At 38.2% G+C, this 14,610-nt stretch overlaps 1 protein-coding gene across 18 annotated transcripts in view; it reads right to left on the bottom strand.

Annotated features, from left to right (window-relative positions):
• Positions 1-14,610, bottom strand: part of SOX6 (SRY-box transcription factor 6) — a 449,851-nt gene that overhangs the window by 422,347 nt on the left and 12,894 nt on the right. The window contains exon 1 of one of the 18 annotated variants that reach the window (XM_077818344.1): positions 9,927-9,943. The exons of the other annotated variants lie outside the window; for them this stretch is intronic. The gene's annotated coding sequence lies outside the window, so the exon portion shown is untranslated. Of the gene's footprint in view, positions 1-9,926; positions 9,944-14,610 lie in introns of those variants that run through there. 18 annotated transcript variants of the gene reach the window in all.

Below are 14,610 nucleotides of genomic sequence, written 5' to 3'. Positions count from 1 at the left end.
TGGGAAAAAAATTAGTTTTAAATATCAGAACACATTTTAATTGTAGTAAAATGAACAATACTGAAATTGTTTGAAGATGGAATTAAATTTAATGAAATTCACAAACAACCCCTTTTAGAAAGTAACAACAATTTTTGAACATTAAAGAGAAGCTCATTATATCAAGACAACTCCAATGTAAAAGGCAGCCTGACTTCAATCGCTGCATATCTGCATGTTAATGAACTTGCTGTGTGCAGCAGGGACTAAGCAGAGTAAGTAATGCGAAGACTGTCTTAAAGCATACAGTACACTGTGAAAAAAAACACACGCCACCTTTAATCAATGAAACACCTTTTCACTGGTACCTTAATAGCAACTGAAATGATTTCAAACGTAACACAAAAGGAAGATGATACTTAGTAAAGGTTTCTTTAAGACATAACATTTCTTGCACATTCTTTCAGCGTTCACATGCTGTCAGCATCACTGTGGCAAAGACTTTCAAGTTTCAGCAGACAGATACCGCCTAGTACAAAGTCTTTGTCATAATAATTTCATTGCAGCCCCCTGATCAAACATCTAGACAAATCTGAGACTGAAAAGTGAGTGCTAACCAGTGACCTTTGATTAGAAACACAAGCACCAGTTTTAATAAAATGCCTCATTCATTGCTTTCCACTGCCAACAAGGAAGGTGTGTTAGAGCCTGAAAAATGTAGTCAATACACCATTTACACCTTCATATAATGATTCCTATTATTCACAGCTGGAATTTGTGATTGTAGCAAGTGAAACACAGACATCTTAAAATAGCTAAATGAAAACATACAAACAACATTCTACCTTTAAAATAAATACAGGAGCCTGCCTCAGTCTCTCTGTTGCCTGCTATTGCCTTTCATGTCTTGCTAATCATATTGTAATAGTCTCCTTTCCAAAACCTTCATTTACACAATGTTTGGTTTGTTACTATTTCTAAAAGTCTATGGACTGTTGGCAAAGCTCAGTTTTCAGGGCGTTTGAACTTGTACTTTGCTAACTAACAGTGCCCCATTCAAGTACACATCTATAAAGCTCACTTATATTCAAGTCAAAGTTTGAAAATTCAGCTCATTTTCTTGAGCTGGACTTCACAATATTTTTTTAAACAGACTTGATCAATCATTCAACACACTTTTATGCCTAATATGTCCAAGTTGCTGCTCTCTAGTGTGGTGGTTCAAAGAAATACAATTTAGAGTCAGTTTCGTGTATTCCTGCTTTAGCAAATCAAGCAAGGGGACAGAAAGGGGTCTTATCACATTTATTTCCCACTTGAAAAGAAAAAGTCTTAAGCAGGGTAATAAATATTCAAATGACTTTGCACCACTGAGCTACCATATCAAGCTAATGATCTGTAATCTGGAGCTCTATAAAAAGAAAGCTTACTGCCTGCCGTCACCTAGAGGTGTTGCCGTAAACACTGTGGGGGGATATTCTGCTCTCAGTGTGTGTGCGTGTAACTCCACTTAATGTTGTTTTCAAGATGAGAACATATAACTGAGTCGCAGAACAGAAACAAGGATTAAACAAATGCAGAAAAAAACAGGAAATTAAAAGTTTCTGGTGATTTCTGATACTTCTTTCTTCACTGTACTACCAAAAAGGGGGTCTGCATTCAAGGTCTCCCATGCTGTGGAAGCAATTGGAAGTAGAGCTCGGGGGGGAAAGGCGAGTCACACGTTTGGTGAGAGTCCTGACTAGTTAACCAAGAACAATATTGGCAAGCTCCAGAGAGATTCCTGTTCACCAGAGGATGTTGCTGCAATCTGGGATTCTGTGTGGCAGGACAAAGCTGCAGCTGCAAGAGGACTTGTGCTATGACTTGACACGCAAAGCAGCAATCAGCAGCAGTAGGAGTAAGACAGTAATAAATAGCAGATGCAGTACACAGAGTCCACAGTTTCACTTGAGTATGACTCAAATGCATGTCCACTTAAAGTAGGACAAGAAGTAATCAGCTTAATCTGCAACAACGGAGTCAGTTAGATATGGGGTGGGGGGGGGGACTCTCCAACTCTAAGGATAGCTAAGTGCTGGAATAGGTTACTGGAATCCCCATCATTGGAGGTTTTTAAGATCAGGTTCGACAAACTTCTGTCAGGAATGGTTTAGGTATACTTGTTCTCCAGCACAGGGGGTCTAGACTAAATGACCTCTTTAGGTCCCTTCAAGATCTACATTTCTGTGATTCTATGAACAGGCATGTGCTACATCAAAAACCATGCAGAAATGTAGACCTCCACCTAAAACTGGAGCAACAGGCCTGAAACTGGAGCAACAGGCCTGAAACATACACTATGTACAATTACATTTTAAATGCAGGTGTATGCATACTTATTGCATTTTTAAAGTAATGATGCAAAATATCAATGAATAAGTCATTCCATTATGATATACTACGTAAGACAGAGAGTCTCTAACTTAAGCATAGGACTGGAAACCAGACACATCTCCTGAGTTCTATTCCTGGCTGTGACCCAGACCACGTCCCTGGGTTTGAGTAAGTTTCAACCTCCCAACTTCAGTTTCCCAACTGGCAAAATGGGAATAATCATACTTGCCTACAGTACATATCTTTCAAGGATGAGTGGAAGATTATTTAGAGTGTGTACCAGAGGTTTCTCTGTCTAGGTCCTCATATGACACTTATCGCTGTAGAATATGAGTCTCCTCCCTACTGGTCAATGGTTTCTCTGTTCTGTAGGAAAATGCCTGTCATCAGAACCCAGAGATCTTGCAGGCAGCTAGGACCAATGCCATGGAGGGCTTCAAATATCAAGTCAGAGACTTGGAACTGGATCGCAAAAGCTGTGGACCAATTTGTGTACTTCACAATGTTTCACAGATTTGAAATTCTAGGTACCAGACTGTATTTCCCACCAACAACTTCCTCCTTTCACTGTTGCTGTTTGTCCAAGAACCACAACACAGCAATCTGCGCAGGCAGCATGGTGGAAGATGGTGCATTGTGGCTAGAATTTCTATAGCCATAGTCTGGGAATGGTTTATAATGCTTTTCTAATTCTTCAGGTCCTTGGCCTTTTGGTTGGGTAGCTCACTGGGACATGACTACCCCAAAATGCTTAAATGGTGTAGAGTCTGACAAAAGCCAAGAAATTCTAACTTAAGTTTGACACTAAGGCATTAACTCATGCCTTGGTGCTTCTTATTTTCCTCCCTCAACAGGGTAAGCTAGAGATAGACTGGCCCATTGCAGATTTGAACTTCCTGGATTTTGTTGCTCACAGACAGACAAATAATGTTATTTAACCATATTTTAGGTATGGAATAGTAGCAACAATCTGTGTTCCTGCCAGAGAACTGAACATTTGCCCAAAATCTACATTTACATAATTTTGAAATTTTTCATCTTCAGACTTGTAATGGACTAATCATAATTGCTGCTGTGTTACAAAGATAATAATATTGTTTGTTTCTTTTCTGTATCCATTTGGCCTTTATGTGACTACTGTCACACACACACACACAAAAGGAACAAACCAGATTGCTTAGCACTAGACCTACATTAAGTGGTAATATGGTCTATTTAGTGGCACGCTTATCAAGTCAGTTCCACTGCTGTTTGTTTAAATAGAAACTGAAAGATTAGCTACCCAGCAAACACCAGGCATTCTACACAGGAAATTGAAAGGATTCTAGGTTCTCCTATAATGAGAGAACTTTTGACATGTTCTCCTAACAGTTTCCTGTTCTGAAGTATAATAACCACTCTAAACCTCAAGAAAAAAAATATAACTAAGCTGGAAATATGAACATAAAAAGGCAAACGTATCTAAAGATGGACACACTGCAGACATACTGGTGTGTATTATATACCTGAATTTAACATAAAGCCCCTAGGCTCTGTGATTATAGGCTAAATGAAAGGATACCACTGAGCAGAATACCAAAATAGTCAAATGAGCTCCATAAAGTATAAACAGATTTCTAAGAATTCCCCTCAAAACACAGCTTTAACTGACACTTTTTAATTCCCTGCACACAGAGTATATTGCCTTTTTATTTTCTTAAACTTTATCTTATTGAAGGATAACCCTACCTATAATCTCACAGTTTTGTGATTACTAAAACTATTCAACAGCAAATGTTTTACAGGTATAGTAGTTAACTAGATTTTTTTCATGTATGTATTTGCAGTTATTTACATAAAATGCAATCAAAAAGTTAAGTAGACCTTACAGTTGTACAAAAAGTTCAAATAAACAAGTTGTCATAACATCTTGTTAAAATCATTTGAAAAGCACCTCAGTTTTGCAGGTTTAGGCTCTTCAGTAATCCTTTCCGTTACGTAGATATGCAGTGGACCTTCAAAATATTCATATAATAATTTCACAAGTTATAATCTTTATGATGGAAACCTTATAATTCCTAAAAGTCTGGTTAGTTTTAGGACTAATGATTCACACAATCAGACTGACTAAGAGATCCCAGCTTCTCTGTCTTAAAAAATAGTCTATCAGATGGAAGTTTGGATAGATGAGAATTACTACAATTGATCCTTTTTAATTTTGACCAATTGTGGAATTTTATCTGTCTTTAAAAAACAAAAAAACAAAAAATACCATCCTCTGTGAGACACACACACACCCAGTAACTCTCATGCTTTTCTTTCTGAATATAAATGCTGTGAGTTGAGATTATAAAGCTAAAGTGACTTAGATACATTTTTATTCCACTGTTACCACCTGTCAGTAAATATTACTGAGGATAGTGCCACTATTCCAAAGGCTTCACACATCAGAATTGAAAGATGTTAGTTTTCACCCTAAAATCGCTATTTCTGAATGTTCATCCACATAAAACTGGGTTTTTATTTGCTGCAAAATGTGTTCTACAATATAGGAAAATCAAAGGAGAAGTCAAGCAATTTCATCTAAATAAAGAATAAACTAAAAACATTTGTGTATGATCAAAGCTACTGTACAGCAATAGCATGGGTAACCAATTTTAGTCGATTAGCATATTATAAATAGCACATTATAGTATCCTACAAACTTGGAGCTTGATCCTGCAGCTTTTAATCAAGTAAACTTCATCACTGCAGTCAACAGATGGGCTTAATTGAGTAAGGCTGCAGAATCAGGCCCCATATTTTAGGCTGTACCAAAAAATGTTCTGTCTGAGGAAAGAAAACCATGCTTTGTGTAGATTGTATGTCTCAATGTGCATATAAAATATATAGAACAATTCTTTTAAATACATGTCTTTTAACTATTTATTTTCACACATATTGATTGATACTGAGTAATACAAGAAATCTGTTCACGTTGATCAAATATTACTTTCAGTGCCCACTAATGCCCTTATTTAATTATATTCATTTATTTCTCAAAAGGCAAAAATCAGTATTATATTCTGCAGAAGCAAATTAATGCTGGTATCTCATTTATGACTGTACCAGCACTGCTCAGCTTATTACTATTTGTTACTGGAAACTCTTTATTGTACATATTTTTCCATTTTAATAGATGATTCACTTGCTTGATACATAGGGATCAAATGTCTTAGCAACTTAGTCAAAAATATTCAGACATGCACTTCCAGAATTAATTTTGATATTTCCTGTTGCCAAATTTGCCTCATCAGAACATAATCATAATTTTGTAGCAATGCTGATTTAACTACATAAAAATCTAAGGGAACATTTTAGATTGCATGTGTTCAGGAATGTATTTGTCTTATCCAGAGCAGCTACACAGTCAGTTTGTTTCAAGTTGCTATCATCTTCTCTTTAAGTCAAATGGTAACTGGATTCAGAGAGTTTCCTAAAAACAACACAAACTATAAACTTTCAATTAAAATATTTATAGTTTATCTTCATTCTGTGAGTTCTGCATCTCATGTAAACCTTTAAATCAGTACCCTGATTCTACTTGCCATCAAAATTGCTTCCTCGCCACTTTAAAAAAATATGTATCTTGATCCTTTTAAGTAATTAGGCTATCAGCAAGTCAGGCCATTACAATTATTGTTCATAGCTTAATTTATACCATACATTTCAGAAACTAAGCTAAGCATTTTATTTCATAAAAGTCCTTTTCACCCTTTTCTCAAAATATCTTTCAGAACAAGATCAGCTGCACAAAAGTGTTAACACGTGGCAAAATGTTTGGAGTTTCTGTAGAAATTAAAAGTAATAAAAATTGCTTTGGACAAAAAGGGACAAATAGGCCAGACCAAATAATCATTTCACAACTTTCTTTAACCACTAGCTGCATTTTATATGCAGTTTCCTATATCTCATATTAAATTCGATCATATATATTTAATTCCATTCTTAAAAATTTCAGCAGACAACTTCAGTGCTAACCTACAACTGCCCTGTCAGAAAATCTTTGATGTCACAGCATAATAGCTCCTGAAAGAACAGCACTAATACTTAATGTAACATGAAACCAGGGCCCTGCAGTGGGGCTGTCTGCTGTCAGGAACAAACAGTTTCACTCCTGTTCCCCAGAAGTGACAAGATTGAGAACGAGCAGGGCAGCACCTCCTCAATGCTACATGATACCTGTGCACCAGAGTCACTGGCAAATCCAATTCCATCATTTTAAATACACTATCCACAACTTAAACACACACACACAAAATTAAAATACCCAGCATTGCAGCACTCACACATCAGAGATGTTTTCTCAAATGTCTATGAATACAAACATTTTAAAGTTAGGATGTGTTAGGATTCTGCACTGCAAATGATAAAAACAAACATCTTTATGTGGAATTTCCCAGATAACTTAATATGTTTATAATCAAAGATACTTGTTTCATCTAATACTTCTTAGTGGCAGATTCTTCTGGTGAATTAGCAATTTTGGTTGCCGTGAACTTCTTGTTATTTCACCACAAAACAAAAGCAGATTCAGGATATCATATGGATTATTACTGTTTTGTGCATCAAATTAAGTCCTGGTGCATGTCAAAACCCATCAATGTTTCACCAGCTTGCTAACATGTGTGACGTTCACTTCCAAGCATTGTGCTTACTACTGAGGAAGCACGATGCACAATAAATAGTAAGCATCTGCAGGATCAGGCGCTGTGATTTTATATGGGCTCAATCCCAATCGGTGCTGAGAGTCTCCTACAAGGTGCCAATTTCAATAGGAGTGAAGGATTCTCAGCACTTTGCAGGAGGCACCCAGCTCATCATAGGATCGGACCCTATACTTCTCGAGCTTCAGGAAGGAGCTCTATTATTTGACCTCTTTTCAAAATGCTTTTAAGTCTCCTGTGTAACATTGCTCTTGGTCCCAACAAATTATTATGAATGAGAGCACCAACTCCCAAACAAACCAACCCCGCTGCTGGATTGTTCATTCTGGAAAGCTGACTGATCTATTTTATACACCAGCAGTAGAAGTATTTTTTAAATTTTATAAAACCTGGCCTCTGTCTTACTTGTAAACATAGGACATATTATCCTTTTGTTTGTAAAGCTTAATCCTACAACTTGCCAGGCTTAATAAACATCTAGAACAATAGTGAAAACATAAAAAAAAATCCCTTGTCATTAATAGTAAATTCAACCCAAGGATTTAGATAAAAGGAGTCAGTGTCCGAGCTTTTGAAAGTAAACACATAATGGTGAGCACTTCCAGTCCACAAATTTCTCAAAGGCAATCTTGGGGCCACCTAATTTGGGTAGTAATAAGATGATAAATGTATGTCAAATATTGATGCTTCTCAATACTCTCTCAGTGAATCACTGAATCTTCAACTGTAGTGACAACAAATAATGTGTAATACTTTAAATATGGCCCCTTGCAGACACTGAACTACAAGTGAGATTCTACTCTAGGATTCACAGCATGCACCACCACAAACAGTATACAAAAAAAATCTACTTACACATATTTAAGGAAACAGTTACAACAATTATTATGATTTATTTGTATTACAGTGCTTATGTGACCCAACTGAAACTGGGTTCCCATTGTGCAAACACACAGTGAGAGACAGTCCCTACTCCTAAGAATTTAGAATCTAAATTGATGACAAAAGGCAGGAGGAGAGGGTGAAGTGATGTGTCCAAGGTCACACAACAGGTCTGACAGAGCCAACATTAGACATTTTCTGACTTCCAGTCCAGTGTCCTAACTGCTAGGTCACACTGCCACTCTAACTACACTGCTAATACTTACATGCTGTTAAACCCGGGATGCCTTAGATATTTCTGTTGGAATGGTGCATAATGAGAGAGCCAGAGCTCAGCTAGACCATGGTAGTTAACAGTCCCTAGATTTGAATTCTGTGGGGCTGCAGGCAGAGAGTTCTTATTGAGACAATGAAATTCTCTTTCTCCAGTGGTCTGACAAAGCCAAAGTTTATTCACCTTCAGGACACAATCAAAAATTTACCTATTCACTTCAGCCTTTGACAGAGGTGGTTGGAGTTTTCCTAGAATTTGTGAGTGATGCTTCATATTGATTGATCAGACATCTAAAGATTATGATGGGCAAATTGCATATATCATTGCAAGAGTGTTCCCAATAATCTTTATAGAATTTTTTCTGAACAATTTTACAATGCCAGAGGAAGGGATTAGATTATTTCTTTTCTCTAATTTCTGTGATTCAATGTAACAAAACTAAAAGCAGCAGCAAGATTACATTCTGTAATGGATCAGGTGAGAGGAAGAAGGAAATAATTTTGAATTAGTTTCCTCCTTAGAAAAGAGAGCATTTGGAGGGGATAAAAAATATTCAGGTGTAGTGATTTTTGTACCACAGAACAACCCTATCAAAATAATGAACTGAATGCTGTGGCCGTACAGAGAGAAAGCCTGCTGCTTGCCATTAGTCAGAAGTGTTACACAGAATATTGTTTTAGAATGACAACAAAAGAGCTGGTAGAAGGCAGAGGAAAAACTGGAAGTAAAAGGAATAATAAGTAAACAGCTAGTATCTTAAGTGTTACTGGTCTCTCTTATTGTGTTACGGGAGGGAGGGCGGGGGGCATGGATCAGCGTTCACGGCATGGTCCCCATCAGTATCTAGCCCAGGGAAGCTAATGATCCAACCACTGGACCAAATTTGGTGATGAATCCTGGTCACATGCCACCCGAGGTATGTTACGCATATGCTAACATGACTGTGTTAGCGCATTAGCAGATTTTGAGATAAATAGCAAGGTTGAAAACAAACTGAAGATTAGAATCTGGCCCAAAGCACTTCATCTTGATCTAACATTTTAGCTATTTCACATTAAACACCAGCTGATTATTAAGAACATATTTATTTTCAGTAATTACATAATATGAGCCATATTCACCAGAAGCTATCCATAGCCTTCTAGATAGAACAAGCCCAAGAAGGTTGCTAATCCTGACCATGTGATAGGCTGACCGTTAAACAACAGGTCATCTCATTGAGGAAACCCATAAGACTCCCCCACAAAAAAATCTCTGGAAGCAATAAGGGATAGTCCTGCAAGATCCCAATCCTGCACAGCATTTAAATATGTGCTGAACTTTAAGAACGTGAGTAGCCCCATTGGACAGAAGTCCTACTGCAGTGGTTCTCAAACTATTATACTGGTGATCCGTTTCACACAGCAAGCCTCTGAGTGCGACACCCCTTAAATATATAAACAAGTGTTTTTAATTTATAACACCATTATAAATGCTGGAGGCAAAGCAGGGTTTGGAGTCGAGACTGACCACTCATGCCCCCCATGTAATAACCTTGCGACCCCCTGAGGGGTCCCAACCCCCAGTTTGAGAACCCCTGTCCTACTGGAACTATTTGTGTGCTTAACGCTCAGCATGTGCTCGAGTACTTTTCGGGATCAGGGTCAGAGTGCTCAGTACCTTTCAGGATTAAGTCTTAAATACCAACAACCAGCAGTAGAGAGTTCATGCAAATGATTTGTTCCACTCACCATAGTCAGCAACTCCCTATCTTCATTCCAAAGCCCTGAAATGCAGCCATGCAGAAAGTGAGAGTCCAGATAACTCTCTTGCACAACCACAAGTAGGGGAAATGTGGAGCAGCCAATCTTTAGATCCATTGTAATGTTCTGTTTTGACTGTTAGATGATAAATAAAGAAGCTTCCAAATGCACTCTTCTCTAGCCCTATAAATCTCATGACCATGATTGGCAGCTTTACTGCTCTTCCCTGGCTGACAAAGTCTATTCCTGAAGTCATCCAAAGCATAGTAGCCAATATTTAAAAATAGAATTTCAAGGATAGTTCTCAAAAGTGTGGTGTCCACTGGAGAGTTCAGACTACATTCTGTTGAATTTTAGGTTGGGGTTTTTTAAAATATATTAGGGCATCAGAGGCTGTCCCCAAAAGCTACCTCTTCCACAGGACAAACAGACAAAAATTCCACCAGACCAAATACTCTCTGTCTCACTCTGCAGCAACTTCATCTGCATTTCAACACACTAGAATACAACGTGATTCCAAGCTTTCCTAACCACGTTACTGGGACAAATAAAGAAGCTATTGGCATTCATAGAGACAGAGCTGGAAGCTAGATATGCCCTTTCCCAGGTCATGCACAATATATTTTGCTTTTGTCCTTGAAAACTTTCTGAATATGTGGCATGACATTTCAAACTTTGTCCATTTAGAAGTAATTTCTGCAACTTGTGCAGACTCCAGACACACAGCACTGAAAATTTACTCTTTAGTTTAATTGTAAGAACCACTGTTATTCCAATTATTGCTGATACATTTGAATGTTACTCAGTCATTACAATTCATTTTCAAATGAAGACATTGACAAACAAAAAAAAAATCCATTTCTCATATATTTGATCATATAATGTCCCTTCTGAGGCTCTAGCATTAGGGAACCTCTAGTATGCGAGCTACATCGATTTTGAGGAGGATGTACTCCAGTGCCTCACAGTTCCTTCTCCACCACAGCTTTTCTGGTATTCACTTACAAACAGACCGATGCCAGAATATGACTTGTGGGAAATATGCTTTTCACCATACAGGGTGACTTAAGACAAGTAAAATGAGACTTGCCATGTAAAAGTCCAAAATTAATTTCTGACATCAGGCAAGGAGAACTAATGTTAAAATTATGTATCTTTTCTGAATGAATTTGTCTGAGCCTAAGGCCTTATTCATTACAAAGAACTTGTATACAAAATGCCTATCTTGTTCTCACATGTTTTAGGCTTTTTTAAGCATGAGGCAGGAGTGTGGATTTTATCAGATATGAACATAAAAAAAACAACGCTTAGCAAGACATTGGCAGCTTAGTCAAATGTGGATTTACACATAGAAATCAAACGTCAAGAAAGAAAACACATCTTTATGTCTGATCACATGACCAATGTCTGAAACTGATATTTAATTTAATGGCTGTTCTGCCTCATTTCAACAATTGCACGAAACTGTGACACAGAAATCATTTAACAAATATGAAGAACCAGCCACAGATTGAAACCACAATCACTAGTTCAGTGGTTTGCAACCTTTTTTCATTTGCGGACACCTAAAAAATTTTGAATGGAGGTGCGGAAATCTTAGACAGTCTGCAGACTCCAAGGGGTCTGTGGACCAAAGGTCAAAAACCACTGCAGTAGATGGCTGAAACTAGAATAAGCAAGCAGCTTTCACAACAGAAATCACGACAGTCAGAAACACCGGTTAAACCTTTTTTTTTTTTCCCTGAGAAAGGTTGACATATACAGTACAAAAGTTATTCAGATCTACTCAAGAAACCACAGCAATAGGATGATCCTACTAACTGTGGGCCTTATTTTAGATGTGTGGAGGACCTGTAACTTTTCCCATAGGAGTTGCAGTAGCTCAGTGCCTTTCAGGATGAGGCCCCATTTGGTACTAAGTATAGACTGATCCCCTATTTTCATCTCTCCCGTATATTTATGAGCACTGACAGCTCTGTTGTTTAACAGATGCAGCACACTAGGTTCAATCCAGCCAACAATATCAATACACTCATTCTGGAAGGCTGAAGGTAGTGGCTTTCTAGCAGGCCAAAAAAAGAGCAGCCTGCTATGGAAGCCCAAAAAATCCCATCCCCAAAGCACAGTCACACAGCTTCCTGAGAGGCAGTTGTCCCAATTCTTGGAACCAAACAGCCTTGGCAATGACGCTGTACAGCCTTGCAGTCATTAATCCAAGTCTCGGCTAGTATAATACTCCTGTTTGGTTGTGGGTGGCGGAATGGATGAATTCAGGGTCTTGTCCTCTGAACTGATTTTTTCGGGGGAAGGGAGGATGGGTAAAGTAGAAGAAGAAGAGTTCTTGCCTCTCCTGAGTCATCAACGAAACACCATTCATACACTCACCTCTGTAACTGGATGCGTCTCATCCATTACCGTAATTCTGACACAATCTTTCCATTTTTCCCCTCTTTCTTCCTCTGATTCCCTCCCCACTCTGTGCCTCCAATACTCCTTTTTCTCTCCTCTTCTCTCAATCTAGTGCACACTTCCCTACCCCAGAAGCCGAGTTCCTTCTACCTAATGAATAATCTTCTGCCTGCCAACCCATAAAGCTCCTTTTTCAGTTCTATATTGCTCCCAGCCAGGTCAAATCTGCCCAGCCTACAAGACCTGCAAGCTATTCCCCTACCATTCATAAGGTAAGGACTCAAAACCCCACAACTTTTTCTTTTCTTGCATAGTGTCTTTCATACAAACTTCAAAGTTGTTTGAGTACACACACATTTGTGTGCAACAGTCTGAGTGAACTACTAATTTAAAATGATATTTTAGAATTTGAAGACTTAACATATCTTCCTATCAATCCATTTCTAAAATGAGGGCTAAAACACCAAAAACTTTTATTTAAGACATTCAACCTAATTATACATACATGTGCGTGTGTGTGTATGGAGGCACGCATGTGTTCACACACACACACACACACACAAAATAGATTGACAGATGTCAAAAATGACTGAACAGATTTGATAATCTATCTTTCTAAAAAAGCTCTCTTTTTGTATGAGACCAAACATGGATAATTTCACCCTCAAAGAATTTGTTATGAGCCAGTTACATGGAACTGAGAAGGAATTTGGAACTCTACCTCAAGGATAGCAGTCACAAACTAGGCCTCCTTTAAGTTACCGTGTACTGTTTTAATTTACTGATTGGATTGACACTACACACAGTATTAAGATAACTTTAATAAATTATTAAATAATTAAAGCTACACAAATAATCATGTGGAAAGACTACAGAAATTCTCACACGTATGTCCAAAAGTCCTAACAGTGTCACTGATCATACATATAATTCAAATAAATGCACTCCCCTTGTCTCTCCTCTCTATCTTTGTCCTTTCCACTCCTTTTCCTTTGTCTTTATTTTGTCATCCCTTTTCTTCTCTCACACACTTTCAAGAAGAACCAATTCAGCACAGTGTGATATCAGCAGAGACCAGCGGCAGCTGCTGTTCCAGCTACAACAGCGAGAGGATTTTAAAAAAAATCAAGGAACAGCTTTAATATATGTTATATGTAATAACTCTACTGAGGATTTGGACTTTAGCTACACTCAGTAGGGGTGCTTCATTATCTACCTATGGGAATACTACTTGTGTGAGAAGGTCACAGTCTCATGGACATAAATTCCATATCTGCTGTTTATCCTGGTCAGTTGAAAACAGTCTACCAGATGCCATACTGATTTGCATCCACTTACTATTAATACTAGTGATACAATATATTGAGGACAGGAAATATCATGGTGGGAGCCACAGTAAGGCAGCATGAGAGGAAGCAAACGTTCACCCTCTTTATCTTATCATTCCACACTTCGAAATCCACACGTTGAAAGGAAATCTTCCGTGAAGGCAAAGAGGGAACCACAAAAGATTAGGGGTGGGCTTTGTCCCTCACTTTGTTATTTGTTGTCCACATCATTTTGTATGTGTTTTGTCTGAAAGCCTACCAGGAGTGGATTCAACAACCGTTCATCCTGAATGTTACATTGCCATCAATGATCATACTCACCTTGACCTCTGCAGGAAGATTTCCTTCTAATTCTGCTTTTCATCATGTTGTGCAATGAAGATCACAGAACCTCAAATTCAGCTTATGGCCAGCCTTCATAAATTATTCTTTTGGCTGCCACTGCAGTTTACCTTCTCTCTCCTACCGATTTCTCTCTTCCATGGAGGGACTGGATAAACTCAGAAGATACAGAACCTTTTGCTTCTAGGTAATGGGTGTTAATTTGGCCCAATTATTCAATCTCAATACTGCGGGACAGCTGACCTATATGAAATGGTGTTTTCAATCCACTTGATCATGGACACACCCCCACACATAAAAACCCACCATAATAAAGAGCACTAATTAGCACCTTTGTCACAGTCTCGATATACAGGTCAAGGATTAAATCAGCATTGTTTATTATCAGTGGGTAAAGTAGATTGAAACAAGAGGGAGAGCTTTCACTGACCAAGGAGGAAAGGGAACTAGGGAAGAGCACTGCTTACCCAACCTTTGCAATGGGGAGGAGGAAACCCTGCTCTCCCCACCCACCTTTTCTCCTTATTTTGACTCCTTTTTACTACAGGACATCTCTGACCACCTAGCACCATCCCTGGTCAAATGGGGAAGTA

This window comes from Eretmochelys imbricata, chromosome 6, assembly GCF_965152235.1.
Source record: "Eretmochelys imbricata isolate rEreImb1 chromosome 6, rEreImb1.hap1, whole genome shotgun sequence".
In the NCBI taxonomy this organism is placed as follows: Eukaryota; Metazoa; Chordata; order Testudines; family Cheloniidae; genus Eretmochelys; species Eretmochelys imbricata.
The sequence above is the reverse complement of the archived record's forward strand: the minus strand, read 5'-3'. Positions and strand labels throughout refer to the sequence as shown.